Source organism: Gracilinanus agilis, chromosome 3 (genome assembly GCF_016433145.1).
Source record: "Gracilinanus agilis isolate LMUSP501 chromosome 3, AgileGrace, whole genome shotgun sequence".
In the NCBI taxonomy this organism is placed as follows: domain Eukaryota; kingdom Metazoa; phylum Chordata; class Mammalia; order Didelphimorphia; family Didelphidae; genus Gracilinanus; species Gracilinanus agilis.
The window spans coordinates 125173655-125201217 of record NC_058132.1 but is presented as its reverse complement, the minus strand read 5'-3'; the positions used below and the strand labels follow the sequence as shown (position 1 = coordinate 125201217).

General features: G+C 37.2%; 1 pseudogene; it reads right to left on the bottom strand.

The window, feature by feature from the left end:
• Positions 1–296: 296 nt before the first annotated feature.
• Positions 297–27563, bottom strand: part of LOC123241254 — a 52939-nt pseudogene continuing 25672 nt past the window's right edge.

The window sequence follows — 27563 nt, the reverse complement described above, 5'->3', positions numbered from 1 at the left end:
TAATCAACAAAAAAAAATCAGCAGAATAGATCTTACCTTTTCTGTAACTCCATCAGCAATGTGACCACAAAATATGATTTGCTTTTAAAAGTTATATATAAAAGTCAGCCAACTAGCATTTATTAAGAATCCACTATGTTCTAGCACTTATGTCAGCACTGGGGATACAAAGAAAGAAGGGAAAGTCATTCCTGTTCTCATGGAATTTTTTTTTGCCTATTAAGGGTTTAATTCCCCAAATTTGTGAAAATAACAATGCCTTGGCAATGAACTTCATGGGCATCCCCATGAAGGCTTTAAAGGGCAGTCCCTTTAAAGCCGCCACTTTTATGCTCCTCCCCATCATAGTAATCTAAATTGTTATTATCCCCAACATTATCACTCAAATCACAGTTGTCTTCATCAAAAATGTTAATCACACAGAAGAACCATCATATGTTTAGCATAACTTCATCAGCAATTTGCATTTTTAATGTCTCAAGGTCATCACACATGTTTTAAGGAAAGAGAAAAACCTTTCCAAGAGATATGTAAAATATATTTTCAATACAAAACTGCTAGGGGGGTCTCTTCAATGGGGTCATTTTTGGACTTATCACATTTAGGTTTGACACATGCAGATGCATCACAACTATCACTGTCATTCTTCATCTTGAGACCCTCTAGTAGATCTCTTTGTTTTTAAGAGTTAAGAAAAAACTACTTTATATATTGCCTTGCTAGGAAATTTTTCTTCCTTCAGGTTTAAATATGTCATTGTACCAACTATAGATAAGCACATTTATTATATAGAATTGCTGTTGGTGTATTTTTCACTGACTCCTATCTGAATACAGAACTGGACAGCTTCAGTTTCAGATGATAGTTCCCCTAATCGAGCCAACTCCACTGAGTAACTGTAGTGTCTTTCTGCATCTGAAAACCAGCTCTGAAATTGTGCTCTGTCCCATTTTAATTTGTGATCTCCTGAAAACAAGGGATTACATTTGGAATTCAATGTACTGATAATAATTATAGGTAATAATCTAATGGGAGAGACATCTACAAATGACTATTAGGAATAGATATATAGAGGACAAATTGAAGATAATCAACAGAGGGAAAACACTAGCATTAACAGAGATTGGGAAAGTTTCTTTTAGAAAGGGAGATTTTCATTGAAACTTGAAAGAATCCAGGGAAGTCAGGAGGTGATGAGGAGGAGGGAGTTTTAGGCATTCAAGACAGGTTGTGAAAATGCCAGGAATATGCCTATTCTCTTATCATGGTTTAAAAAAAGCATAACAATATGAGATATGTACACATTGACCTTTCATCAGTAGTTCTTTGGTGTATATCCAATTGTATATTTTTGTGTAAAAATACAATTAATTATCTTTTCCCTTCTTTAGAAATCTTCCCCCTTTTTTAAGAGCAAAGAGTTTTGGGGGAATTAGAATCCTAGGTTTAGATTCCAGCTCCGTATGATCTTGGGCAAGACACTTTACCTGGGGGGGGGGTATGAGTCTAAAAAAATGAAAGGGTTGGACTAAGGGGACCTTCAAGGCCCTTCTAGCTCTAAATCTATAATCATGAAAATTGATCCCTGAGTGACTTTCATATTGTGTCACTTTCAATGTGTTTCTTCTTTCTGTGTTTCATCAGATCCAGATGCTTTTCTTGATTTCATTTTCTTGAGTATCATTTACAAATATGGCAAATCTAGAGTAACTTGGCTACTAAGACGTTCAAGCTCAAATGTTGTGTTTCCACTCTCAATAATGGTAATTATTGATTACCTTTAGAAATGCTGACAGAGCTATTCTATTTCGCATTTATTTGTTTCTCTCCTTCCAATTCAATTTGCAAAAACTTTTGGAGTGATCTGGCTTAGGTTAGTCTCATCCCAAGTATTCCCAAGCTTTATTTTCCTTTCTACTGCTTTTCATTATTTTGTGAGCTAATACTGCTCATAAATTTCTATACTCCTCACTAATGTTTTGGAAGCTGCTATTCTGACCTAGTGTTACCCTTGGCTGTTACTTCTCTCCCCTTTGGCAACAAGTTTGCTGGCTGAGACAATTCCTGGGTCTCTTTGGTCTTTTCATTTTGATCATAATTTCAAATTACTTTAATTTCTCTAAGAAATACTTTTATTATTTCCTCTTACTTAGATTTGGTCATGTGAGCTCTTGCAATTATAGGCTATCTCTTCATCTTTAACCTTTTTTTCCCCTTCTGATTTCTAACTTAAGTTTTGACTTGAACTCCAAGTAGTCTCTGATTCAACTGCACAAAAGTAGCTAATTCCAAATCACCCCCACATTGTTAACAGGTCATTTCCTGTCTATTGGAGCACAATCGGTTTTATTGTTAGCGATTCTGTTTGGTGCTCCCCATATTTGCCATTATGATATAATGGCTTCAGGCTTCTGAGTAATTTATCAGCCTTTGGCTTTTTTTCTTCCTTAATTCTGAATCATGTTATCTATTATATTTTTTAATTTTTCTCCTCCAAGTCTATTTTTTCAGTGAAGTTATTGTCTATTAAGATATATATTGACTTGGTTTTTGGGATCTTATCAAGCTTATGGAATTTCCTTGCTTTACCATATGCAAGAGATGCTGGAAAACAAAACTTAATTATCGTGATGATGTTTGGGACCACCTGCTGGGGGAGGGAATGGAATATTGAGCTATTCTGTTGCCAGGGACAAATCCCTGTTAGCCTTACCATGGTCTTAACTCTACTTCAAAAGACGCCACATTCTGTGGTCAGCTCTGTATACAAGGTTTTACTGTATCAGTACAATCGGTGAGAACTTGCCCTCCACTGGCATAGCCTTGAAAGATCCAGAGTCATTTCTATGTCACCGTGAGACATTAGAGTAAGATTACCCAGGATAAATTGAATTTAAGGGGTTGATGGCTTGCTCAAGGACTTGTAAAAGGGCAGAGAGGCAAATTAGGCCAGAATCTCTTAAATTGCATAGGATTGGGCTTTCTTTTGTATTAATGTGTATTTTTAATATTTATGCAAGCTTATAAGAGCTACATGGGTTCTAATAGATTCAAAATCAGACCCAGTGTCAAAACAAGAATTTTGCAAGACAAACTTTGAGGTTTTCCTTTAGAAAGACTGTATAAGACCCATCTGCCACTAATACTGGGTGGTAGTCTCCTTTTTTTGTATCCTGGGAGATGTCATGGAAACCTGGGAGCCACCCCAAACCCTCCTTTCTTTCTTTCTTTCTTTCTTCTTTATATAGTAAAACTGCAGGATTCCAATTTAATATCTTATTTCTCCACTCCAGGAGAGTTGGTTTGGATCTCTACTGAATAATGTGAGATTCAAACTCTTTTATTACAGAACCATAAAATACTGAGAAATTTCTCTTCTTGTAAAAATTTGGGACCAAAATCACATGAAGATGAACAAAGAGCTACTTTTTTAAGTGCCCTTTAGGGAGAAAGAAGTATTTGGCTCGCCGGAGTCCCATTGAGAGGGATTTGTTTTGAATTCTGGTGCTTGTTCTGGGGGAGATTTTTTTTTCTTTTTTAAAGGTGTCAACAGAAGCTGCGAAAAGGTACAGATCAGAGAATATAACATTCCCCAAGGGACTTCTCAGCAGTTCACACTTCATGTGCCAGACTCCCTTGTTTCAGGATAAGTATTTGACATGCTTTGTTACCTGATTAAACCTGCATTTGTTTAGTTCTGGCTTATTACTGTCTGAGGCACTGTGTTGTGAAATGAAAATTACTGCCATTTGCCTGCCAAATGCAATGATTCAGAGAATTATGAATTAGGATTCTTTAATTACAGAGATCTGCACCTGATAGGTTAATTTCAAAATAAAGTTAACCACATGGGCTCCGTTTATCATCAAACTGATTCTATTGAATTACATTTTCTTAATAGAACTTATTGCTTCCTTATTAATACACAGCACGGATAACAGGAAAACAATGAACAATCAACAATGTCCTTTGTTAAAAGGTAGTCATTGGTTCACCTGTGTCCTAAAATGAAGAAAAGAATTACATTTTCCCATGGCATCCTTCAAATATCCATTACATTTGGAGGCTATTTCTTAGGCAGTATCCTTACATATTTTGTATTCTTCTTCATGACTTTTATATTAAATTGTAGTTGACAATATTTTTGCTCCAGGGGACTGGAAAGGCTGCACTGAAATTTGGAATTGGAGCAAATGAGTCAAAATCCTCACTCTGATACTATTTGTGTTATTTGGAGGAAGTCAGTCTCTAAGTCTGTTTCCTGATCTCTAAAACAAGGACCTTAAAACATATAACTCTGAGAGTCTTCTCAGTCCATAAATCTGTGACTGTTTGGACCATCTAACAATGTCTGATCATTACCACAAACAAAAGTTTGGAGTTAAGGAAACAGCTTGTAGAAAGATGTATATTAGAGAAGGATGGGTATTCTTTACTGGCCAATGCTGTTTTGAGTTCAAAGTTAACTTTTCTAACCCTTTTATTAAACCTCTGTGTTTGTGTTGTTTTTTTTTTCTCTCTCTATTTTCGTATAGATTGTGATTAACTTGGTAGAGACCATTTCTATCTCTGTATCATGTTAGGGCCATTCTATAAGAGCTTAATCTACCTTAACCAATCATGAGAGTCATCTTATCATCTTCATCTAGTGCTTAACAGTCTAGTGGAGTGACTGCCTCAATAGCAGAGATAAACATGTTGGGGCATCTTCTCAGGACCTGAATTCTAAGCTATTGTTTAATTGGCATTTCAATTAGAAGGCAGCCCCAAATTATTAAGTCACATCATTTGATCAAAATACCCTCATCTTTAAAAATGAAACTATTCAAAGAATATAAAAAATAAAAAAGACTCAAGTGCCTACATTTTGAATAAGTTTTTGATTTTATGAGTAGCATCTTTTCTAAGGGTTAGAAAGAAGTAGTCACATTTAATAACAAGAGAAAAAGAGGAAAACCATTCCAGTATTCCAATCATTTAATAGAAAGAATTTGGATGGTACTTTAGACAATATCTATATGGAACCATTGTCCTGACAATTCTTTTTGAGGGGCTATCTTTCTCTCTGGTAGCTTCAATTTCACAGGTGTGATCACAGGTGGCCCAAACCCCCAACCTGATTCATTTTCAATACAGTGGAACTTTCAAAAAAAGAAATAAATGAAGGTAGCTTTCAATTTAGATCATAGACTTAGAGTCAGAAAAGACCTCAGACATCAAGTCCAACTCCTTCATCTTATAGATGAGGAAACTAAAGTCAGGAGAGAACACACGACTTATCAAGATTTCACATATAATAAATGGAAAAGCAGAGATTCAAACCCAAACCTTTTAACTCCAAATTCAGCCCTCTGTCCATTTTACTTCACCATTTTATTCTTTAATCTTAATGTCAAATTCAATTCTTTTTTGCACATATTCTATGGCTTGGTGAGAGAACAAATGTAAGATAAATTAATATCTATTCTTCCTAGACCTTAGTGAAATGACATCAAAAAGCATAACCACCCACATAATTTCCCAAATAACATTCATTAAGTAAGTTTAAAGAGAAGGTAATGTGGATTTTTGGTTACTGGTATAAATTGCCTAAGTGACGATGGCCTATTTATTCAAGAAATTGGGAAAGGTGGGGCAGAGAGTACTCAGGTTGTCATTTAAAGGTAGCTTCTTATTGGAGTGAACAATATCCAAACAAATATTCATTCAAATAAACCAATTTGTCTAATTACTAAGGAGCCATTAGCAAATTTTATTTTACTAGTTAATTATGAAAATAGGCATATTGTTCTATGTTTCCAAAGTCTGTCCCTTTGTGATACAGTTAAAAGATTTTTATAAGGAGGTCATGGACAATGATTTGAACCTAAGTGACACTTTTGGGAACCACAAGTCTGGAATGCTTGGTGACTGAGCTCTCAGTGTTGGATGGGGAATGAATTAGTGGACCTCATCCAGTTTCTATTGGCAAGATGTCTCTGCAACCAAAATCACCAACAAGCACGTCCTTGGCAGCTTTGGTGGAAGTGTCAGAAGAAAGAACAAGAATTGAAAAGGCCCCCGACCCTGAACAAACTACCCTCTTTCTGCTTAGAATCAGTTCCTTCAGGATGAAATGGGAAAGTTGGCCTTCACTCTTGCATTGCCTACATCTATCTGTAAGTTTTTTTTTTAAGAGGTCATTGTTTCTGGGGCTGCCCATCTAGCCTCTCAAAGAAGTCCCACTTTTATTGAAGAACACTAAGAGGAGAAAATATCTTTCTTTTTCCTCCTCCACCCCAACCTAATTTGGAGATGTTGGGCAGCGGACTAAACCAAACAGGTTACCTTGTAGTAGTGGTAATTTTAAGGGTCCCAGGACAGGCACAGCCCTTGACTGAGTCCTAGTCAAATCAACAAGCTTTGTTGAGTATTATTCCTTGTGCTAAACTCAGGAAATATCAAAAAAGGGTAAGAATGGTACTTGCTCAAAGAGTTCACAGTACAAGAAGGAAGACAACTACAATAACTATGTATGATAAAATATGTACAGGATAAGTTGAAGGCATGGTAACACAGATTGCTTTAGCCCAAATAAACCTCAAGGTTCATATTGTAAGTTCCAAACCCATAAGGAATCATGCAATAATTGAATTTGCGTGTTGGAAGGGACCTTGGTAGCCATCTAGTCCGACCATACATGAACGAGATCCCTTTTATAACAGACCTGACAAGTGGTCATCCAGATATTGCTTTAGTATCTTTCTGCAAGGAAGAGGAGTCTACCACCTCTTAAGCCAACCTACAATTTTTGGACAATTCCAATTCTTAGGAAGAGAGAGTGTTCTAGAAGCTACCATTAGCAGGAAAAGAGATAGAAGTTTAAGATTTCTGAAGTTTCGAAGTTGGGGCATGCAGGGCTTGATTCTCAAAGATGAATCTTAAGTTCTTGAAAGATTCAAAGAGGAGCAGATTTCTCCATACATTGTTATTTATTATTAAAAGAAGGGGGAGAAGAGCCTTTCATTCCCCATAGGCTTTTTAAACAATAGATTATACATTTATAAAAATAATTATATCTGATTCTCCAACTTGGCTTCTTCCATTCTTTTCTACATGGAAACCTTGGCATGAGCACACATAGAGGGGACAATCCAGGATACCAAGTTTTTCACACAACCTAAATATTAAAGTGAACTGATAAATATATGAGTTTATACATGTGAACTGAATGAGCTTTTCATAGCTATACTGAAAATGCACTAGTATTTTGTCCTTTAGTTCTATGGCATGGAACTTCTTTACAGGTGAAGCAATCTGATTATCAAGATATTTTTTGGTATCTGAGTAACTTAAACCCCTTTGAATGCTCTCTAAAAGAAACACTTCTTAAATCAAACTGTACTCAATAGGGAAAAGAGATTATGATCATTAGTAGCCTATTCCATGGCAAGTATCACAGCATCAAGAATCGTCCAGACAATTGCCTTTTCACTCTATCATTATAGAAAGGTATTAAAGTTTCTGTATCTTTAAGTATTTTTGACTCATTATCTCTAGATATTTCCTTCACATAGCGTTAGTGTGTCATTAACTATGATACCCAAAATAGACCTCTGAAAATTGGTGACCATAATGTAAAATGTTTCTCATAGCCATAACTTAGTTTTGTTTTGCTTTTGATCAGAGAAATATTCCTTGACCATGTCTATACAGTAAAAACTCCTGACAAAAAAAAGTTTAACTAGTATCCTCATTCATTTTGCAATTCAATGAAGCTAATTTCTTGCATTATTAGAATGAATGAATATATATTTATCAGTCAATTCTGCCAGACAGAAAAAGTTTTAATCAATTCTGATTTTGTGTAGAAGAAATCTAGAAAGAAGAATAGTTTTGTATTAGTTGTTTCTTTATTCAAAATAACTTAGAAATATGTGACTTCACAAGTCATTTACTTTTCTGTGGTTTAAGTTTGTATCAAATGCAAGCCCTCTGGGAGGAATATAACTACTGTATATTCTGCATCCTGGTTTATTGCTAAAGAATCAATGAAGTGTTTTCTCTCTATTGTAAAAAAATCCACTTCTTCTTTGGATTCAATACTATTGAACATAAGAATAAATTTAGATTATGTTAAAAACATTGCCTCATGCTGTAATTTACATAATATATATACATAGTCCAGCATTATAAAGCTATAATTTCAGGCAGGGTCCTAGAGACATATTAAGCCTCAAGAGTGAAACTCAAGGAGTTGGTTCATGTTGTCAAAACCCCTTGACACAGATAGGCTTTTATTTATTCACAATGTGGGAGGATACTGTGCTTTTATGATTACTGAACCCTATATTTTAACAAATTGTTATTTTTTTTCCAAATGACAGGATCAGATTGTTATAAAGCCAGAGGCATAAAAAGGTGGAAATTTTCCCCTCCCATGCAATTATTGCTTCCTCCCCCCCCCCTTTGGGACTGCTCCTTACAAACTTTGTGAGATCTACTATTTTGACAATAAAGTAAAAAATTTCTAGCTGGTCAACAATATTGGGCAGAATTATCTTTAAGTCTTTGGATAAAGGACTCACCTGAATTTCTATTTATTTGTTACTGTTATGTTATAGGATGATAAGACCTAGATAATGTAAGATAGATGAGAGCTAAAAAATACTTCAGGCAATCTGGCTATCTTCTTTTTTTTTTTTTTTAAAGAAAATGGAACACTGAAATGAAATAAATTGCTTAGAAGACATTTTTCCGATTGTTAAACAGTTCTTTTCCCTAAGGCCTGAGGCTGAGTTTACTATTTGCTTAACAAGGCTTTTTAGCATGAGGAGGTAGAAACTTAATGGAGCCAAAGAGCACTTTAGGTGCTCCTTTCCTTTTTACCAATTTCCTTAACTTCTCTTCTCACATGCCCCTTTTCTCTGTCTCTGTCTCTCTGTCTGTCTGTCTCTCCTTTTCTCTCTGTCTCTGTCTCTCTTTCTCCCCCCTTTCTCTCCTCTCTGTACTTTAAAGAATCCATCTTTCTGTTGTCAGGGCAAAAAAAGTTGCTGACCACTGCTTTTTTGATCTGTCTGTATGGAGGCACACAGATAGCTTGGTTAATTCTAGATAGAGCGTATGGGATGATCCAGGAGGACTAGAACTCCCTTCCAAGTGACTTTGGTTTGAAATAAACCCTTGAAATGTTTTATAATCCTGCCTGAGAGTTTGGGAAGTGCACTAAGCCTTTGTTGGTCTGTCCTCACTATGGGATACCCTCAATCTTGGTATCTCACATCTAGAACAACTATTAGACAGTTCATTCGTGTACTTCAGTTTGCTGAGCTTTTAGTAGGGCTGCTTATCCAACTTTAGTGTCTGCCCGTCACCCGACTTTCACCGTAGCGTGCACAGCGACCACACCCCAGGAAAGACGTCTAGGCAGACAGGCTAAACCAGATTAAGGGTAACTGACAGGGCTCAAACTTGTCATTGACCGAGGGGAATGTCTAACCCAATTTTGGGAAGACTTCCTTTGGCGGAATGGGCGGATGAGAACAGTTTCTTCCAATGGCAGCTGGAGTAGGCATCATGGCGCACTTAGCTCTTGGTCAGACACTGAAGGCACCAAGGTCATCCACTGCATCCCAGGCGCTCCTAGTCCTGACTCTTTTCTTGTCACTGGACTTGGATGACTCTGAAAGAGAGACTGAGGCTGACTTCTTTGTTCAACTTTGCCTCACTTAAATCCAATTCACATACAGATTAAGACATTACGCAGCCATGTCATTGGTCCTCTTCAAAAGGAGGTGATAAAGTGGGTGGTGCACTGGACTTGGAGTCTGGAAGACTGTCTGAATCCTGTTTCAGAAGCTGTGTGATTGCCTCAATCTGCCTTAGCATCAGTTTCACATTAAAATAAGGATAATTAATATGAACCAATTAATATTAAAATATTAATATTAAATATTATTTAACAATAAATAATTCAATAAATTCATTTAACTAAAATTTTAATTATTAAATTATTATAGATTACTAAGAAATAAAATTAATAAGTAAATGATAATTTTGTGAAAGTTGAATAAATAAAATTAATATTAAAATTATAATATTAAAAAATAATAAAAACAATAAGGATTAGAGTAACATCTTTCCCCTAGTACTACTGTAAATTCTCAAATGAGATAATATATGTAAAAAACTTTGGGGATCTTTATGTGCTGCATACATTTTGGTGATTAATTTTTGCAATCTTTCATTTTCACAGAAAATAATTCCCGAGTATTTATATATGCAACATTCTATGGAAAGGTTCTTTGTATCTGCAGAAGAATGGGATATGATGTTTGTCCTCAAGGAGCTTATAATCTCAAAGAAAAAAGAAGGAATATGTAGCATTATTGTTAATAAAAGTCCAGGGCAATACTCCATGAAAAGTCTAGTGTTACAGGTTTCAAAGGTGGAAAAAATTACTTCCAGCTGGTATGATTAGGAAAGACCCAATATAGTAGGAGATTGTAGTTGAGCTAGGAAGGAGTCTCAGATGGAAATTCTAAGACAGGATGATTTGAACACTGCTACCATTCATAGAAATAAGGCAGTAGGGAAGAAGTTTAGGAGAGAAGATGCTTGGTTTTAGGGGTTTGTAGGATATTCAGTTATCATCAGCCTTTTGGAAACCAGGACCTAAACTAAAGAGGGAAAGAGGTCAGGGTTAGAAATAAAGATTTGAGCATCACTAACATAAAGATTATAGTTGAAACCATTAAAATAGATGATGTTAAAAATATATAGAGATAAGAGATCTGAAGACAGAAATTTGGAGAACATTAAAATGTAAACTATAAATATTAGAAATGAGTAAGCTTGATATTTTCCTTGATATTTTATGGAGATATTCCTGTAGAGTAGGTTAGCTGAAAATATCCTTCCTATAAAGAGAATATAGAAAATTGGAGCATAATGACCAGAGATCTACATACACATTTAGTTAAATTCTGGGACTGATTCAGTTCCCAAGTAATGTGATTAATTCTTCAAAGCCACCTGGGTAGAGATTTTTGAACTATCCATTCCACATGAGTCTATCTTATATAGTCTGAATATGAAGAAAGGGAAACTGAGATTCCTCAGGCAGCTAGAATATCATTTATTGGAGTTAAATGATTTGCCCAGGGTCTCATAGCTAAAAAAGTGTCTGAGGTAAGTGTCTCTCTGTCTGTGTCTGTCTATATCTCTCTGTCTGTCTCTCCCCCTCCCTCTATCTCTCTCCCTCTCCCTGTCTCTGTCTCTGTCTCTGTCTGTCTGTCTGTCTGTGTCTGTCTGTCTGTCTGTCTGTCTGTCTGTCTGTCTGTCTCTCTCTCTCTCTCTCTCTCTCTCTCCCCTCTCTCTCCCAGCCCAGATTCAGGTTGTAAATAGAGATGTGTGGGTTTCTAAACACCTGTGTGCGATCCAGGACTATCCACCTACATACCAATTTGCTTAAGTGACTTGGGTGTTTATGACTAGAAATTCAGGTTTTCTGCCACCAAATGCAACTAGTTAGTTAGTAGAATCAGGGTTTCTTTTTGAAAAACACTTTGTTCATGGGCCCTTTTGCAAAGTTAGTGTCCCTCTGACTTGGCCTGAAAGAAGATGGAGATCTTTCTAGCTGTACTAATGTTGGTGCTGAAGAGACAAAGAGCATCTCTAGCAGGCAGGGTGGGTGATGTATCTTCAACCATTTCCCCCCTTTTTTTTAGCTTGAGTCTATGCATGCATTTCTCAGAGTCTCCAATTTCACCTTCTTTGTAATCTGCATCTCTCTTCTTTCATAGCTACAACTGTGCCTGCAATAAATTTCATTTGGTGAGGTAGATTGGCACAACTGCACAGGGGACACCACAAAGGCAACATTTATGTGGGGAAATGGCAGTTCATCCCTGAGGAAGTCCTAGACTTCATCCTTGACCGGATTCTGAGAAAAGGGTCTCTAAGAGAGTGGTGACAAAGTTTCTGAGCATGAGGGCTGTGGCCAAGGACTGTGAGGAGGAGAATGCAAACCAGTGGGAAGAAAATATCCCTCAAATTAACCTTATACAAGTTATAATTCAACATTCCTTTCTTAAGCGCTGCTGTGTACCTGGCACTATGAAAAGTCTTGGGGAAGAACATCAAAATGAAGGTCTCTACTCTAAGGAAGCTAACATTCTATTGAGGGAGAGAACATGTGCATAAATATGTCTACAGAAAAAATGTATTTAAATTTTTTAAAGGTAAGTTTTTTGGGAAGTGAGGGATATTTGTGGCTAGAGGCATCAGGAAACATTTCTAATAGAAGGTAATATTTGAACTGAACATGGAAGGAAATGAATTGAGGTGAGAGTTAATTTTTTTGTTTTGTTTTGTTATTTATATATTTGTTTTTTATTTTATTTTTTAGAAAATTTTTCCATGGTTAAATGATTCTTGTTTTTACTTTCCCCTTCACCCCCCTTTGCCCCACCCCCATATCCAATGCGCATTTCCACTGGTTTTAACATGTGTGATCAATCAAGACTTATTTACATATTATTGATAGTTGCATTGGTGTGGTCCTTTAGTGTCACATCCCCAACTATGTCCGCATCAACCCATATGTTCAAGCAGTTGTTTTTCTTCTGTGTTTCCACTCTTACAGTTCTTCCTCTGAATGTGGGTAGCATTCTTTTCCATAAATCCCTCAGAATTGTCCTGGGTCATTGAATTGCTGCTAGTACAGAAGTCCATTACATTCGATTTTACCACAGTGTATCAGCCTCTGTGTACAATGTTTTCCTGGTTCTGCTCCTTTCACTCTGCATCAGTTCCTGGAGGTCTTTCCAGTTCACATGGAATTCCTCTAGGTACTTATTCCTTTGAGCACAGTAGTATTCCATCACCAGCATTTACCACAGTTTGTTCAGCCATTTCCCCAATTGAAGGGCATCCTTTTGATTTCCAGTTTTTTGCCACCACAAAAAGCGTGGCTATAAATATTTTTGTACAAGTCAGTTTATCTATGATCTCTTTGGGCTACAAACCAGCAATGCTATGGCTGGATCAAAGAGCAGACAGTCTTTTAGAGCTCTTTGGGCATAGTTCCAAATTGCCATCCAGAATGGTTGGATCAGTTCACAACTCCACCAGCAATGCATTAATGTCCCAATTTTGCCACATCCCCTCCAACATTCATTACTTTCCCCTGCTATCATTTTAGACAATCTGCTAGGTGTCTTGCTGACATCACTTACCACAGTCTATTCCACTGATCCTCCTTTCTGTCTCTTAGCCAGTACCATATTGTTTTGATGACTGCTGCTTTATAGTATAGTTTAATATCTGGTAGTGATAGGCCACCTTCCTTCATGTTGTTGTTTCATTATTTCCATTGATATTCTTCACCTTTTGTTCTTCCAAATAAACTTTGTTATAGTTTTTTCTAATTCAGTTAAGAAGTTTTTTGGTAGTTTGATAAGTATGGCACTAAATGGTTAGATGAATTTGGGTAGAATGGTCATTTTTATTATGTTAGCTCATCCTACCCATTAGCAATCAATGTTTTTGCAATTGTTTAGATCTAGTTTTAGTTGATTGGAAAGTGTTTTGTAGTTGTGTTCGTATAATTCCTGTGCTTGCTTTGGTAGATAGATTCCTAAGTATTTTATGTTGTCTAGGGTGCTTTTAAATGGTGTTTCTCTTTCTACCTCTTGCTGCTGTGATGTGTTGGAAATATATAGAAATGCTGATGATTTGTGTGCATTTATTTTGTATCTTGCAACTTTGCTAAAGTTGATGATTATTTCTATTAGCTTTTTAGTTGATTCTCTAGGATTTTTTAAGTAGACCATCATCTCATCTGCGAAAAGTGATAGCTTAGTCTCCTCATTGCCTATTTTAATACCTTCAATTTCTTTTTCTTCTCTAATTGCTACTGCTAGTGTTTCTAGCACAATGTTAAATAATAGAGGTGATAATGGGCATCCTTGTTTCACTCCTGATCTTATTGGGAAGGCTTCTAATTTGTCCCTATTTCAGATGATACTTGTTGATGGTTTTAGATATATACTGTTTATTATTTTTAGGAAAGGTCCTTCTATTCCTATACTTTCTAGTGTTTTCAATAGGAATGAATGTTGTATTTTGTCAAAGGCTTTTTCAGCATCTATTGAGATAATCATGTGGTTTTTGTTGGTTTGTTTGTTGATATGGTCAAGTATGTGGATGGTTTTCCTAATGTTGAACCATCCTTGTATTCCTGGTATAAATCCCACCTGATCATGGCGGATGATCCTCTTGATCACTTGCTGGAGTCACTTTGCTAGTATTCTGTTTAAGAGTTTTGTATGTATGTTTATTAAGGAGATTGGTCTGTAGTTTTCTTTCTCTGTTTTTTATCTACCTGGCTTTGGGATTAGTACCATACTTGTATCATAAAAGGAATTTGGTAGAACTCCTTCTTTGCTTATTATGTCAAATAGTTTGTATAGTATTGGAATCAGTTGTTCTTTGAAGGTTTGATAGAATTCACTTGTGAATCCATCAGGCCCTGGGGATTTTTTCTTAGGGAGTTCTTTGTTCAATTGTTCAATTTCTTTTTCTGATATGGGATTATTTAAGTATTTTATTTCTTCTATTGTTAATCTAGGCAATTTATGTTTTTGTAAATATTCATCCATCTCACCTAGATTGCTATATTTATTGCCATGTAATTGCACAAAATAGTTTTTAATGATTGCCTTGATTTCCTCTTCATTAGAGGTGAGGTCTCCCTTTTCATCTTTGAGACTGATGATTTGGTTTTCTTCTTTCCTTTTTTTAATTAGATTGACCAGTTCTTTGTCAATTTTGTTTGTTTTTTTTTCAAAGTACCAGCTACTAGTCTTATTTATTACTTCAGTATTTCTTTTACTTTCAATTTTATTGATTTCTCCTTTAATTTTTGTAATCTCTAATTGGGTCTTTAGCTGGGGATTTTTAATTTGTTTCCTTTTTAGTTTTTAATTTGCATGCCCAGTTATTGATCTTTACCCTCTCTAATTTTTTAATATATGCACTCAAGGATATAAATTTCCCCCTGAGTACTACCTTAGCTGCATCCCACAGAGTTTGGTAGGATGTCTCATCATTGTCATTCTCTTCAATGAAATTATTGATGGTTTCTATGATTTTTTCTTTAACTAACTGGTATTGGAGAATCATTATTTAATTCCCAATTAGTTTTTGATTTGCCTGTCCATGTGCCCTTACTAATTATTATTTTTATTGCATTATGATCTGAGAAGGTTACATTTATTATTTTGGCTCTTTTGCATTTGTTTGCCATGTTTCTATGCCCTATTACATGGTCAATCTTTGTAAATGTACCATGTCCAGCTGAAAAGAAGGTGTATTCCTTTTTGTCCCTATTTATTTTTCTCCACATATCTATTAAATCTAATTTTTCTAGGATTTCAATTCACCTGTCTTATCTCTTTCTTATTTATTTTTTGGTTTGATTTATCTAAGTCTGAAAGAGGAACATTTAGATCTCCCACTATTATGGTTTTACTATCTATTTCCTTCTTGAGCTCTACCAGTTTCTCTGTTACAAATTTGGATATTATACCATTTGGTGCATACATGTTGAGTATTGTTATTTCCTTATTTTCTATACTGCCTTTTACCAGGATGTAATTACCTTCCCTGTCTCTTTTAATCATATCTATTTTTACTTTGGCTTTGTCAGAAATCATAATCTCCACTCTTGCCCTCTTTTTCTCAATTGAAGCCCAAAAGATTTTGCTCCAGCCCTTGACCCTAAACCTGTATATTTCCACCCTTCTCATATGTGTTTCTTGTAGACAACATATAAGGATTTAGTTTCTAATCCACTCTGCTATTTGCTTCTGTTTTATGGGTGAGTTCATCCCATTCACATCCAGAGTTATAATTATCAGTTGTGTATTCCCCAACATTTTGGTTTCCTCTCCTAGTTCTTCCCCTTCTTCTTATGCTATTTCCCTTTAAACCAGTGGTTGGATTTAGACCAGTCCCCCTTGTCCACTCCCTTGATTTACTTCCCTTTGCACCTCCTCCCTTATTATTCTCCTCTTTTTATTTCTTAAGGCCTAATGAATTCCCTCCCCCTCTCTTCCCTTCCCATTTTTGACCTCCCCACTCCTCTGCTCCCCTTGGTTAATCCCTTCTGACTTTCTCAGTAGGGTTAGATAGAATTCTATATCCCAATGGATATAGCTACTCTTCCCTCTCAGGGTTAATTCCTCTGAGGGTAAGGTTTAAGTACTACATCTTAATGCTCTCTTCTTCTCCTTCTTATAATAGTATTCATCCCCTCCCCTTCTCATGTTTTCTTTGTGTGGTATAGAATATCCTATTTTTCTTATTCACTCAGGTTTCTCTTGGTGCCATCTACTATTCACACCCCTCTTTTTTCTCCACCCTGGCTCATCTTAGACCATTTAGTGCTCCAGCCTCTCCCTAGAAGAATAATTTTTCTATTTACTATAATAATGAATACAGTTTTTGAAAATTATACATAACATTTCTCCATACAGGAATACAAATAATTTGATCTTATTAAAGCCCTTAAAGAAGAAATTTTTAAAATAAGAGTTTTCTTTCTTTCCCCTCTGTTTCTTATTTACCTTTTTATGTTTCTCTTGGTTTTTGTGGTTGGATATTGAACTTTCCATTTAGTCCTGCTCTTTTCTGTGCAAATACTTGGAAATCTTCTATCTTGTTGAATGCCCATACTTTCTCTTGGAAATATATAGTCAGTTTTGATGGGTAAATGATCCTTGGTTGTAGACCTAGTTCTCTTGCCTTTCTGAATATCATATTCCAAGTCTTGCAGTCTTTTAGTGTGGAGGCTGCCAGATCCTGTGTGATTCTGTTTGGTGCTCCTTGATATCTGAATTGTCTCTTTATGGCTTTTTGTAATACTTTTTCTTCTACTTGGAAGCTCTTGAATTTGTCCATTATATTCTTGGGGGTTGTCTTTTCAGGGTTTAGTGTAGAGGGTGATCTATGGATCCTTTCAATGTCTATATTACCCTCTTGTTGTAGAACTTCAGGGCAGTTTTGCTGAATAATTTCTTTTATTATGGAGTCCAAATTTCTATTAATTTCTGCTTTTTCAGGAAGACCAATGATTCTCAAATTATCTCTTCTAGACCTGTTTTCTTGGTCTATTAACTTCTCATTGAGATATTTCATGTTTCCTTCTATTATTGTCAGTCTTTTGACTTTGCTTTATTAATTCTTGTTGTCTTGTGTGATCATTGGCTTCTAAGTGCCTGATTCTAGCCTTTAGAGACTGGTTTTTGGCTAAAATCTTTTGGTTTTCCTTTTCAATCTGGTCTATCTGGTTCTTCAAGGCTTCCAGCTGGTCATTTCTGGTCTTCAATTTGCTTATCAATTCATTTGATTTCTGAGCCTCACTTTCCAATTGTGAAATTCTGCCTTTTAAACTGTTGTTTTCTTGCCAGATGTCTTCCATCTTTCTCATGATCTCAGAATTGAACTCTTCAAGATCTTGTGACCCATTTTAATTTTTTTTGCGAAGGTTTGGATGTCTTTAGTTGTTTGTCCTCCTCTGTTTTCTGTTTTTTTTCTGTGCAGAAGTTATCAAATGTTAGTGTTCTTTTTTTTTGTCTTCTTGTTTATTTCTTGGGCTTTGCTTGGAGTCATTGTGCTTTATCAGCCAGAAGTCTGAGTAAGGCAATCTCATTCTTTTTGTATGGAGTTAGGGAGCAGTTTTTGCCTGAAGCTACTTTGTGAGTATCCTCGCTTCTCTGGGGACCCTCCTGGGGTCACTGGTCTAGCTGTTTTCAGGGTTGAGCCCCGTGTTCCTAGCTAGCTGCTCAGAGCTCAGAACTTGCCCCATGTTTGCTCCTCTACCTGGGTTTTTCCCCTGAGTCTGAGTGTGCTGGGCACTGCTGCTGCCTCTCTGGTATTCAAGATCTGCATTTTCCAGCCTCCTGGGGTCTCAAGTCTTGCTGCTCTCAGGAGAAAGCTCCTAGTGGTGCCAGTTAGCTGCCATGGAGCTAGATTTTGTGCCCCCTCTGGCTCTAACTCTGGAGCTCAGCCTCTGCCTCTGGTACTATGGGTGGGTTGGGGGAGGGGTGATCCGCTCGCGTTATAGCATGGAAGTCCCCAAATCCCAAATACCTTCGATACTGCGCCCTATTGTGGGGTCCCTTCTTCCATCTGAATTTGTTTTTTTGTCCTTTGGAGGTATGTTATATCAGTTGGTAATGAGAGAAAGTTGCCCTGCCTCTACTCTGCCACCATCTTAACCCAGAAGTCGAGAGTGAATTTTGAAAGAAGAGACCAAACAATCGATAATAAAATATATCTCCAACCATTTTAATTGTTAATTTTTTAAATTTTCTGTTGAAAGATATGATCATGAATTCTTTCAGAAATAAACTTCTAGGTATTTAATACTAAAGATGATTTAATCTACATGGCCTCATTGGCTATCCCAGTGGACTATTATTTTTAGACATTTCAGTGCCTCAGACCAGTCATCCTAAGGCCACAAGCTTGGAGCCATTGTACTACTGCTGGTGATAGAATAGAACTGAATTCTTGTCAGAGAAGCAGCACATGGAGAACCAAGAAAGGTGGGTTCAAGTCCTCATTCCCTCATTTCTTTACTATCTGTTCCTACGCAAGTCACTTTACTTCTCTGAGCCTCATTTTCTTTACCTATAAAATGGAGATAAGCATCTACTTACTACATTGCAAAATTTCTGGAAAGTTCTTTTTAAACTTTAAGGGACTGTAGAAATGTGAGCTATTATAATTGTCTGTTACCCCTCCAGGGCCAAGTATACATTGTGAGACAACTGATGGGGGAGAGGAGGGACTAGGAGTGCCTGTGAATATACAACTTTTCCCAGTTGTTTAGTATTGGAATCAAATACAATTTATACCTGTAGTATCAGAACCCTAAGTCTAGGAGCACAATAAAACAAAATATTGTGCTCCTAGAAAGGCTGATATACTGTGAAGGTCCAAGGGCTCTTCTAGGTATTGCTAACACAAAGAAACTAGGGGGAAATTAATGAGCTATCCTGGGAAATAGTATTATTCCTAGGCAGGGTAATGGCAAACACCTGAATAATATGCAGTATTTGTTCTTAGAATGTTCTAATCACATCTTATTTGGTCACTGAATTCTCCTAACCATACCTTCATTAATATCTGAACGTTGTGATTCCCTCTTCTAGCATTGTCTATCCCCATTCATCTTTTAACTGTTTACCACTCCCCATTTATCCTTTGCCTCATCAACCCAGTTGCAGGACAATAAACTGACCAAGCACACTCTAGAAGAAGAATATTTTTGTATGTCTATGGTCCTGTTCTTCCCTTGTGTACACAAAAAATAAAAATACCTTAGCTAAGCCAGGGAAATGCAGAGGTCCGAACTGATTCTTTGTTTTAACCAAGCCACCAGAAATAAGTGGCCTGAGTAGCTGTCCATCCATCTTATTCTGTCCTAAAAGCGTGTCAGGCCCTCTGTAATCTGAGTCTCACCTGGCTGTAGCCATGCCTCTTTTCACTCCTCTTCACATCCTCCATGCTCCAGGAAAGATTGGTCAATGAGAACATTCAATATTAACATTGCAATTATTAGTCACCAAACAAGGACAGAGTGGCCATCCAAGATCACGGCTTCAATATGGTAATATCTGCAAAGACTTTTACTGGAACTGAATTTTTAAAATAGGAAAAGTCACTCTAAAATTTATGGGGTCATTACTTCTGAATGCCCATAAACACTGAACTTTCAGAGTCAGTCACTATGAAAATTCTAAGTAATTTTTATAATTATTACCATGGAAAAGTCATTATCTGCCATGTGACTTTATTATTTTAGTTCATTCAGGCATTATGAAATAGAACACTAGTGATATTTAATAAATGGTACCTTTGGTTATCTTTTCTCTTCCTCCTAACCACCCTCTAAGAAAGAAGTTTTCAGTTGGAAGGATGTGAATTATCCTGTTGCTAAGAGGAGACATCAGCTCATGGTTGACCTCATACATGACTCTACTAAGCAGGGATATGCTGGCAAATATTTAAGAACTATTTCTCCTAAAGAAAGAAAAACATTTTTTCCATCTCTCTCTTTTGGGTAAGCCATCAATAAAACAAGCAAGCAATCCCTGTTTTGTAACATTTGCTGATTTCTGAGGTATAAATACTAATAGTAAAAATTTAACAATTGATTTTTTATAAGCTGGTAAGATATGGCTCTCACACACCTCTGCAGTGTAAAATCTTGAAATTGAATCTGTGTTTCCATTCTGAACATTAATTAATTCATTTTATTTTAACAGTTATGTTAAATAAGTTTAAAGTTTAATTTAATAAATAACATTTAATAAAAATGTCCATTTTAAAATTTGTTCAATTTAGTTAACATTTAGGAAGGAATGATCCTTAAATATCCAGTTTTTTATGTGTGTAGCAGGAATACTGTGATGCTCTCCTTCTTCCTACCTAAACAGATTTGATTGTGGCTTTATCTGGAATCATCAGCTCCCAGTGCCTTTTCAAGATGGGGCAGTCATCAGTGTGTGATAGGAAAAGCATGAGATTTGAAGTCAGAGGACCTCACTTCAAATCTTAACTTCTGCTCGCTACCCTGGGCAAGCCACTTTATCTCATTTGTCCTTAATGTACTTGTCTCTAAAATGAGGTCATTCACCTAAAAGATGTCTAAGGTCTTTCTCAGCTCTAATTCTATGTTACTGACATACAGGAATAAGGCAACTAGATGGAGAAGTAGCAAAGTGGAGAGGGTGACAGACCTGGAGTCAGGAAAACTCATCTTTATGAGTTCAAATTTGTCCTCAGACACTTACTAGCTGTGCGTTCCTGGGGGAATCGCTTAACCTGAGTTGCCTCAGTTTCCTCATCTGTAATAGTGAGCTGGAGAAGGAAATGGTGACCCACGCCAGAATCTTTGCCAAGAAAACCTCAAATAGGGTTAAGAAGAGTCAGGCACAACTGAAAGAATCCAACAACAACACCACCAGACAAAGGCTTTATCTTTTCATCAGAATAGAATAAGGGCGTTCTGCTTCCAATGTGGGAATTCCATCCACCAGCCAGATCTCAACCAGCTATGGCTTAGTAGAAAACTCCTAGGGAGGTGCTGGGGGGCATGCAGAGGTTAAGTGGCTTGCCCAGTGTGACACAACTGGTGTCAGAAGCAGGATTACTCAGTTTTAGTGAGTAATCAGATTTTATTGGTAGAATAAATACGTCACAGATTGAATAAAACTAGTAGGCTTCCTTTTCATAAATTACAGTTACACCCAAATTTCTCCTAGAGCCAGAAGAACTCCTATACAACCTCACCCTCGTTCTCTAGAACGCAGTTTCTAGATTTTCCCTGGACCATAGTTGGCAATACACTTCCTCTTTGTTGGAGTCAAAGCCTGTCGATAGTCCTCATTGGAGCCTTCCTTCCCAAGCACTCTAGACAGTGTTTAATGCCATGGGCTTGATTTCTAGCCTCCCTGGTTCTTACCTAATGTTCAGCCCCTCCTCTTCAGAAGTCCAGCTGCTCTTCTAAACCAGCTACAGCTGTGTCTCCTTGAGGCTTAGCACTTTACACCATTTAAAAATTTTTAATTGCTTTTTTTTAATAGAGGAAGGAATGATTGATGGCTGTTATGGGAATGCTGCTACTGATATTTTATTTAATTATGTTATTTTATTAGATAAAACAATTCAACTTAATCACCATCTTCTACATCCAGCAAGCTTTTTCCTGAATCTCATCCCATTTCCAATTGCTAGCAAATTTCCTCTTAAAATTGTTGTTGTTGTTCATCCGTTTCAGTTGTGTCTGACTCTGTGACCCCATTTGGGCAAAGAGGGGTTTGTCATTTCCTTCTCTAGCTTATTTTTACAGATGAGGACCCGAGGCAAACAGGGGGAAGTGATTTGCCCAGTCTGAGGTCAGATTTGAACTCAAGAAGAAGAGTCTTCAGACTTCCTGTGCCACTGTACCACCTGGCTGCCTCCTTTCCCTTCATTTTTTTATTTTTTTATTTTTTTAAATTTTAAACCCTTAACTTCTGTGTATTGACTTATAGGTGGAAGATTGGTAAGGGTAGGCAATGGGGGTCAAGTGACTTGCCCAGGGTCACACAGCTGGGAAGTGTCTGAGGCCGGATTTGAACCTAGGACCTTCTGTCTCTAGGCCTGGCTCTCAATCCACTGAGCTACCCAGCTGCCCCCTCCTTTCCCTTTAAAATAACCTTGCGTTTATTTTTTATATTCTGTACATGCTTCACTGGGAGCTAAGCTCTTTGAGGGGAGGGTTTGCTTTACTTTTGTCTTTGTATGCCTAGTAGGGCTTACAGGAAGTTCTAGGATATCCTCCACTTCCTACTATTCAGATTCATAGGTTGGGTCATCATTGAGACAAACACACCAAGGTCAAGGTTCTTGATGGGTTGGAACTCCTAAAACTAGGGTCCCTGGGTGCCTCTAGAGTCTCTAATCATCCAGAGGACACAATTAACTCAAAACAGAAGCATTTACTACAGAGGCATCACAGGAACAGTAGCAAACAGAATATCCCACCCATAAACCTGGGCCATATTTTCCCACAAAAATATACCGCAGAAGAGGGAAAGATGGAAACACAGAATTCACAAGCAGCGAGGCAACCAGCTAGAGATGCTTCATATCCTATCTGATCATCCACCCACGCCACTTTCTTATTATCTGCCCTGCTGCTGAAGCCTGCCCTGGTTCCTGGACTTCCTAAAGCCATGCCTTGAGTGACAATCCATTCAATCTTGACGTCACTGCCCTGGTGCTCTGCTGTCTGTCTCGATTGGTCAGTAAACAAGTGGGCCACCCACCATCTTCCTGACTTCTCAAGCAAAGAGTCCCTTCCATGGTCAACACTCCCATGGATGTTGTTTCCCCTTACCTATAATTTTATTGATATGGGGAACTCACATTAATGGAAACTTCCTGCACCAGTGCAGAACTCTTTTAAAGACTGATCTGGGGGAGGAAAGAAGGCAGCTGGGTGGCTCAGTGGATTGAGAGCCAGGCACAGAGACAGGAGCTCCTGGGTTCAAATCTAACCTCAGATACTTCATGGCTGTGTGACCCTGAGCAAGTCACTTAACCCCCATTGCCTATCCTTACCACTCTTCTGCCTTGGAACCAATATACAGTATTAATTCCAAGACAGAAGGTAAGGGTTTATTAAAAAAAAAAACTTGCCTGGGACTCCAGGAGGTTGAGTGTCTTTCCTGTGGTTACTCAGCTAGGATTTTTCAGATGTAACACTTGTACTGACTCCAAGGCTATAGAGTATGTCATGTAGTTACAAAGACTGAATACCACATAAATACACCATAAGTGTGCTATGCTGCCTCTTGGGGCAGATGGCAAATCAAAGAGAAATTAGCATCCACTGAAAAATTTAATTCTTGCCTTCTCTACTAATGTCTCATTTTAAGATCTTATTTAAATGGGAAATTATAAGATTAATCTAGTAGGTAAAGACATATTCTATTTTTATAAGAACATTACCTTTGAAAATATGTGCTTATACTGATTTCAAAATGCTAAAAACATATTCACAGTCTCAGGTATCCATCCTTGTGGGAAGTAGCGGGGACTCTGCTAAATTAGAGAGCTTATAGTTTTCTATAGAGGGGCACTTTTAGCTAATACAAATGGAAGATAAAATTTAAAAAAGAGATTCCTGGAAATGATAAACATGTTATAGGAAACTTCAGGAAGGAAAAAAAAAGTCCTGTTATTTTAAAGGGTGGGACTGATAGTGTGGGAAAATGAGAAATTCACATTGAGAAAACACAATGTTTCCTTCTTCAGGAATTTTAATTCTGATATAAAATCATAACACTTGTATAATAGGAATAATATTAGTCTGTGAGACTTCGGTCCTAGTCCCTGATTGGTCACTTGTGTGACCTTGGACAATTCACTAAATCTCTATTATTTGTAAAATAAAGGAGTTGGACTTAATAAATTCTCAAGTCACTTCAAGGTTTAAAAAAACTTATGATTCTTTAAGTTCCATTTATCTTACCAGCTTTGAAATGGTTCTTCAAAATATATTACCTTGGACAAATCCATTTAATTTCCCTCAGCCTCAGTTTCCTCATTTGTAAATTGGGGATCTTGGGCTCCTTTCCAACTCTGCAGATCCATGATTATTTCTGTGACTTTACCTTCAATGCAATCCTTTAAAAATTTCTGCTGGAAGTATTAATGTGCATTTTACTGAAAGGACTGATCTTTTCAGCAATAAAAATATAATAAAGCTAAACTCTAGGAAAAACAAAAACATTTAATTTCACTGCCTCCATTCCCCTAAACATACACTTTGAACATACCTGCTCTATTCTGATCTTGAAAGCAATGTAATGTCAAATCTTTTTAGGATTTGGATGGGAGGTCAACTGGGAGTAATGAATTCTGGATGATTTTATTCTTAAAAGGTAACATTTTGTAGTAAATAACATATTGGATCCAAATGAAGGAAGACCTGAATTCAAATCCCACCTTTGATCCTTACTTGTATCCAAGATGGTATAGTGGAAAGATCAGTGGACCCAGAGTCAGGAAGGTCTGAGTTGCAATCCTACCTTTGATATTAATTAGTTGTGTGATTCTGATCTAGTCATTTTATCTCCATCTGCTCCAGTTTCATCAGGAAAATGAAGATAATAATAATACCTACCTCATAACGTTTTGAGAATCAAATGAAATCCTATATAAATGTTAGCAACTATCATTAAAGTTAGGTATGTAGGTGGCACAATGGATAGAGAGCCAGGCATGGAGTCAGGAAGACCTGAGTTCAAATCTAATCTCAGACACTTACTTAGCTGCTTGACCTTTGGCAAATAACTTAACCCTGTTTACCTCAGTTTCTTCATCTGTAAAATGATCTCTAGAAAGAAATGACAAACTATTACAGTGTCTTTACCAAGAAAACCTCAAACAGAGCCATGAAGAATTGGACAGGACTGAAACAACAGTAGCATTATTAAAGTCATTCAGCTTTTCTAAGCTTCAATTTCCTAGCTATAAAATGAAGTGATTGTACTTGATGAATATCAAGGCTATTTCAGTTCTAAATCTATGGTCCTGTGATACCCTAGTCACTTTGCAACCCATTGGTACTGACTTCCAACTGATCATTTGATCAAAATGACACCAGTTACTAATGATCTCAACTGAAATTTCCATAAAGATTTTTTCTCAGTATAGCACTCTCTGAAGCTTTCAACACTATTAATCATTCCTCCTTTAGTATTTGTATCATTAATTACTCATCATCCATCCATCTCCCATTAACCAAGCCTCAGTATCCTCCAAGGCTCTCACCTGAACACTCTAGTTGATTTCATCAGTTCATTACTTCAGTTATTATTTCTAAGTATATGATTCCCAAATCTATTTAACCAACCTAAATCTGTTTTCTTAACTCTAGCTTCATATCACCAACCACCTGCTACATATCTCTCTATGCATGTCCCATAGACACTTGAAGAAAGAATAACATTTCTGCTCTAGATGGATGTGATTATGAAAAGAAATAATAGAGAGAAAGTATAGCAGCTCAACTTAAACTTTCCTTTTTGTTGCTCTTGTTGCCAAAGAAAATTTAGAAAAGATAATAGAAAAATGACCATTAAAAATGAAGGACAGGCTTCCGGGTTAAGATGGCGGCAGAGTAAGAAGCAGCTCTTAACCTCTCCTGACCGAAACACACAAAACTCCTCAAGGGGACATAAAAACAAGTCCAGACAAACGGAGGAACCCCACAACAGGGCACAGCGTGGAAGGTACGTGGAATCGAGGCATTTCCATGCTATAAAGGGCTCTCACTCAATCACGGGCTGAGCAACCGCCCCACCCCCACCCCCTCCACACTCACCTATAGCTCCGAACCCAGCTAAAAAGAAATAGAGCAAGTTTGGGGCACCCATCGAGTCATCAGCAGCTCCGGGACCTGTTCCTGAGAGCAGCAAGACTTAGGACCCCATTAAGTCAAGAACGGACGCGAAATCTGAGCGCGCAGGAGCAGAGAGTGGACGCTGGGCGCAGAGTGCCGGCTGAGCAGAGGCGTGGGTGGAGGCAGACACAGCCAGGAACTAAAGCCTAAGTGGGGAACCAGTGCAGACGGGTATACGACTGTGGAAGTAGCTCCCTGAGACTTGTAAAGGAACCTCCTGCAGAGGATCAAGCAAGGGAATCCACCAGGGGGCTTGACCTTGGAAAAAACTAGAACTCAGACCTCAGGAGCCAATAGATCTCTGACAGACACTGAGCGCGAGGATAAACCTGAGAAGCTGCTGGGCTAATGATGGCTAATCAGTTACAGGAAATTCAGAAGAGAAAGAATAATAACAAAAAAAAGAAGTCTTTAACACTCGACAGCTTTTACACAGAGAAAATCCAGACAACCGAGCAAACAGAGGAGGAGAACAAACAAGCATCCAGACCCTCCCCAAATAAGGAAAACTCCTCACAAGCTATGAAAGAGTTCAAATCTGAGATTTTGAGGAAAATGGAAGAGATCTGGCAAGAAAATAACAGTTTAAAAGGTAGAATCTTGCAACTGGAAAGCGAGGCTCAGAAACCAAATGAACTGATAAGCAAATTGAACACAAGAAATGACCAGATTGAAAAGGAATACCAGAAGATTATGGCCGAAAACCAGAAGATTATGGCCGAAAACCAAAAGATTATGGCCGATAACCAGAAGATTATGGCCGAAAACCAAAAGATCATAGCCGAAAATCAATCCCTAAAGGCTAGAATTGAGCAAGTAGAAACTAATGATCTCTCAAGACAACAAGAACAAATAAAACAAAGCCAAAAGACTGAAAAAATAGAAGGAAACATGAAATATCTCAATGAGAGAGTGACAGACCAAGAAAACCGGTCTAGAAGAGACAATTTGAGAATAATTGGTCTTCCAGAAAAACCAGAAATTAATAAAAACCTGGACTCTATACTAACAGAAATAATTCAGCAAAATTTCCCTGAAGTCCTACAACAAGAGGGCAATATAGACATTGAAAGGATTCATAGAACACCTGCGGCATTCGATCAAGAAAGGAAAACACCAAGAAATATCATTGCAAAATTCAAGAGTTTCCAAGCAAAAGAAAAAATCTTACAAGAAGCCAGAAAGAAACAATTCAAATATCAAGGAGCAACAATCAGGATCACACAGGATCTGGCAGCCTCAACACTAAAAGACCGCAAGGCGTGGAATACAATATTCAGAAAGGCAAGAGAGCTGGGCCTGCAACCACAGATCAACTACCCATCAAAATTGACTATATATTTCCAAGGGAAAGTATGGGCATTCAACAAAATTGAAGAATTCCAGGTATTTGCACAGAAAAGACCGGGGCTAAATGGAAAGTTTGATATCCAACCACAAAAATCGAGAGAAACCTGAAAAGGTAAATAAGATACAGAGGGGAAAGAAAGAAAACTTATAATTTTTAAATTTGCCTTTTTAAGGGCCTCAGTGAGATCTAATTATCTGTATTCCT